The sequence below is a fragment of the Protopterus annectens genome, chromosome 3.part0, assembly GCF_019279795.1.
Source record: "Protopterus annectens isolate FY-2018-M chromosome 3.part0, PAN1.0, whole genome shotgun sequence".
Classification (NCBI taxonomy): domain Eukaryota; kingdom Metazoa; phylum Chordata; order Ceratodontiformes; family Protopteridae; genus Protopterus; species Protopterus annectens.
In genome coordinates this window covers 1,108,264,323-1,108,269,322 of record NC_056731.1, presented here as the reverse complement: position 1 = coordinate 1,108,269,322, position 5,000 = coordinate 1,108,264,323, and positions in this window count along the sequence as shown.

The following is a 5,000-nucleotide window of genomic DNA, read 5'->3' as shown; positions in this document are numbered from 1 at the left end:
TCCCCGTCTTCTTTGGCACCAAAAGAACCTGGAGTAAAACCCTAATCCGGCTTGATCTGGGGGCGCTGGATGGCTCTTTTTCTAGCAGCTGCTCGATTTGAGAGCTGCCGCCTCCCTTGGTCGGGTGGAACATCTGGGAGGCTGCGAGATTTGGGAATCTTGATTAGGGGTATTGAATATCCTCTGGATATAAGTCGAAGCACCCAACTGTCTGTTGTTATGGACTCCCAAGAAGTCAGGTGCATCGAAAACCGCCCTCCGACTGCCTCCAGAGACGGACAGCCGGGCAACCCTTCAGGGCTGCTGCGTGGGTCTCTCAGAGAAGGGTTCTCTGGACCCAAAATTGCCAGGAGCCCCCCTGCCTCTGGCACGACGACCTCCCGGTCCTCCTCTGCCACGGAAGGACTGGTTATCCGAGCAGGTTGGGACTGCTGCGACTTCCGGAACCACATCTTCTTCTGTCCCTTTTGGTTCTTAGAGAAGGACCTCTGGGGAGCTGAGAAGCGGACTCCGACGGCAGACAGCGTCTTCCCATCCTTTTCGCTCTGGACTAATGTCGCGAACAGTCTTGCCAAACAAGGCAGAACCATCGAAAGGGGCATTCGCGAAGGTCGCCTTGAAGGGCTCAGCAAAATCACAATGGCGGAGCCAGGCCTGTCGCCTCATGACGAGGCCTGCTCCGCTGGCTCTAGCGGCTCCCTCAGTAGCATGAGACAGCAGCCGCATAGATGTATTGGATACAGATCTGAGAGTGGCCATTCGGGTGGAGTAAACCTGTTTATCCTCACTCGAGATGGACTCCGGGGGAGATGCAGCGTATTCTTTAATCAGATCTCGTTGCATCCTAATGACATGTGCCATGTAGTTCAGCACTCTCAAGGAGAAGGTCGCTGAACTAAACACTCGCTTCCCAATGCGATCCATCGAACGGGACTCCTTGCCCGGAGGATGGACGGAGGGACTCTCCTGGGCCAATTCCCTCTTCGTGGCTGCAGCCATCATCATGGCATCTACGGTGGGACCCTTACTCCAGTGGGTGCGGTCAGATGGAGGAGAAAGAATGCGGTCCGGGCGCTTAGGGATAGGCTCAATGGTGTCCGGATCCTTCCACGCCCTGATAGATATAAGATCTACCAGGGGGTCAGCAGGAGGGGACACCCAAGAGGTAGAAGGGCCCACCTCGAATGCCTCCAAGAACACAGACTCGTCCGAAGAAGCCTTGGGGCAGACCACCCCCCATGATCCTTAACATCTCCATGATGTCTCCAAATGAGACGTCCTCAGGGGTGACCTAGGGAGCCTTCCCTTCATCCAAGTCCGTGTCTTCAGTGACGGACTCAGGGGAGTCCATGTGCCTCCTCTTGCACTTGCGCTTCGAGGTACTTCATCGGGGGCTGTCCGAGGAGTACTCTTCAGCAGATGGATGTTCCAAGGGAACCACTTGGGACATAGAGGCGGGCTGTCCCTGGGACCGGCTGGTGTGGGCCTGGCCCAACTGCAATGGAGTCGCGGGATGGAGCCGTGGCAGGGACCGGGGTCCGGATGTCTCGACAGTGCCCTTTCCATAGCGTTGAAAGCCGAGGGAGCCAGCTTCTCTAAGCCCGAGCCACCCCCACTCGGATCCGGCGTGCGGATCGGAGCGAACCGTCGGATCCGAGACCAGTGTGCTCCGACCTGGACGGAGCCGAAGACACACCAGCTCCCTCGGATCCGAGGCTCGGCCCTCGGCTCCGAGAGGTCGGGTCCGAAGTACCCGAAGCACTCAAGGGATGGGACGGATCCGAGGTGCGCCGACCAATCGGATCCGACCCACCCCCGGATCCAAATCTGCGGCAAAAGCTCCAAACCCGTGGTATGGGTGGGAGAAGGAGCTAAGGGGGCGAAAAAAGGGGTCGAAGCCCCTCCCGGTTGGGGGGGGGCTAGGAGCACTCCCATTTGCATTTGGGCCTGGATGAATTTCCTCATCATCCGGTCCATATCAGCTTCGCTCATAGAAAAAGTGGATCTAGAGGAGGCCACCGAAGCGGACCTAGAGAGCCATCTCGGTGACCTCCTGGAAGGGCTAGCCTCCTCCTCCTTGGGTCCAGGAGAGAACCGAGGGGAGTGGAGCCGAGGAGGAGGAAAGCTAGAAGGCACAGGGAAGCCCGCTTAGATGGAGGAGCCGAGCTGGAAGCCGGCTCTCCTCTTGTGGTGCTTCTCCTGTGCCTCTCCTTCTGTCTCTCCCTAGAAGAATCCTTCCCCTCCGGCAACTTTAAGGGAGGTTGAGTCCCAGCCGGAGGGGAGAACTCACAGCAACAAGTTGCTGACTGGAGGGCAGAGGCGAAGCAGTATCTGGGGGTAAAAGACCCGCCAGCACCAACCGACCTCCGTTCCCTTAAAGCCGAGGTTGAACCCTGCACAAATGGTACAACCAGAAGACAGGTGTTCAACCCCAAGCATTCTTGCACCGAGTGTGGCCATCTGCTGGAGACAGCTTATGGCCACACTCGGTACATTTCGAAAAAACAGCCTTAGGGGCTTCAGACATTACACCTAAGGCCTAAACACACACACAAACAAACTACGAAAACCCGAGAAAAATTAACTAAAGAGGGAGGAAAGCCTTAACCACACACAACTCTAACTATATTTATAACAAAAATAGAGAATTTGAAAAATTTTCCTGTCAGAAAACTACACTTATCTCAATACCACGCCAGGAGCTCTAGAATTCCGTTGCTTCTTGAAAAGCGGCAAACGAAATCTGAGGTCAGTCAGGGCTTGGCAAGGGGTTATGGGTAAGAGGGAGGAGCTAGGAGCTCGGAGCCTAAGCTTTTGAATTGCCGGCTCGGATCCGAGATCGGATCCGATACCCACAGGTTGCAGACGAATGAAGTCTGCCTACTTCAGATCTATTATTTCCTCCAACAATCACACCCAAAAAACCCTCAAAAGTTCTGGTCAGGCATTAATAAGCTAATCAAACCAGGACATACCAAAACTCCAGCCCCATCATCAATTCCCCATAATAATCCTTTATAAATAGCGGATGCATTCAACAATTACTTCACTGAAACTATTCAAACACTTGCCAATACACTATCTCCTACTTCCCCCACCCCTTTCCAAAAACACTAACAGCTCAGTGTCCTCCTTGCATATACAACCCATACCAACATCCTTTATCTGCAAACTCCTACAAAAACTTAGACCTTGTACCCCTTCTGCTGACCACCTCCCAGCTGAATACCTTCAAATAGCAGCCAAAATCATTGCATATCCCATATCCAGCCTTGCAAACCAAATAATCCTAGAAGGAAACATCCCATCCATTTGGAAAGTCTCCCACATTATCCCCTTCCATAAAGGAGGCAATTCCACAGATATCTCTAATTTTCGACCTATTGCATTACTCTCCCCACTGGCCAAAACAATGGAAAAATGTATTCACTATCAACTACTTCAACATCTGCTCCATAATAATTTACTAGCCAACTGCCAGCACGGCTTCAGGCCCTTTCATAGTACAACTACCGCCCCACTAACTTTTGCAGACTGTATTAACAGGAATCAAAATAACGCTCTAGCACTATTCATTGACTTATCAAAAGCCTTTGATATAGTGAACCACAACTTACTGATCAGTGTACTAAAAGCCCAATCTCTTGACCCACAAGCAATACACTGGTTTACATCCTATCTTGAAAATAGACAACAAGCAGTGCTCTGGGACAATACTCACTCTACATCTCTACCCGTAAACACTGGAGTCCCTCAAGGATCTATCCTAGGCCCTCTTCTTTTCTCAGTTTTTATAAATGATCTCAACACTATTTCCTAAAGCCACCTGTATACAATATGCCGATGACTCAACTTTGATCTGTACTGCTAAGTCATCAACCTCTCTTCAAACCCTCACTCAAACAGTATTTAACACTGTTGAAAATTGGTTTACCCATCATTGCCTCCTCCTAAATCCCAAAAAAACAAAACTACTGCTTTTCGCTCCTACCCAAAGTCACCAGAGAACTATTTCACAATTACCTCTAATAATGGAACTACTATTTCCCCTGATACTACTACACATCTCCTTGGCATTACCATAGATAATAAACTCAGCTTTGACAACCATATCATCAATACTATTCAAACTGTTAATAAAAAAATAGGCTCCCTGTATAGAATCAAACCCTACCTCACTGCACAAGCTAGAAACTCCATTGCCCAGACTCACCTCACATTTACCCTATTCTATGCTTCCACTATATATACCAATCAAGAAACAATCTAAGCAAGCTTGAAACCAGCTATAAACAACATAGCCAGATATGCCACAGGCACCCCTTTTAGAACCCATCACAGTCATAATCTTAAACAGCTCAGATGGTCTGAACTACAAAACCATCTTCTGTATAATCAACTAGTGATCATACAAAAAATTCTTTACCACCCAAATAATACCCCTATCCTTACTAACCTGATCACCCCTTATAAAAATCTGGAAACACTTTGCTGAGCCAATAAGTCACTAATTTCCAATGTTAAAACTAATAATAAAAGCAGGCGACTCACTTTTTACTAACGTTATCGGCAAAATATGGAACCAGCTCCTTAGGATACTTACATCTCTCTTCAAAAAAAAAAAAAAAAAACTCAAAGAACATCTGAAAATTCTCTGGCTTTGTCCCTGCTCTAAACCAGACTGAACCTTAGTGCCTCCCCTTATCTTTCTCATCTTGTTTTAACCCTTACTTCTGGACCTTCTCCACTCTGCAACAATTTTCTAGGCAAACCAACCATATACTAGCCAGTGCATTTTTTTCTTTTCTTCTACAACCTCTCTCGTCTCCTTCTCTCCTTCTTTTGTCTAACATTAATATCTTCAGACCTTTGGGTGTACCTGTACTTATTTGCATCTTAAACTACGCTTTGACTCTATACCACTCTACTTAATTTTTTTCTTTTTCCAAATAGGTTTACTTCTTCAATGTATTGATATTAATAACCCTTTACTTGCCTTA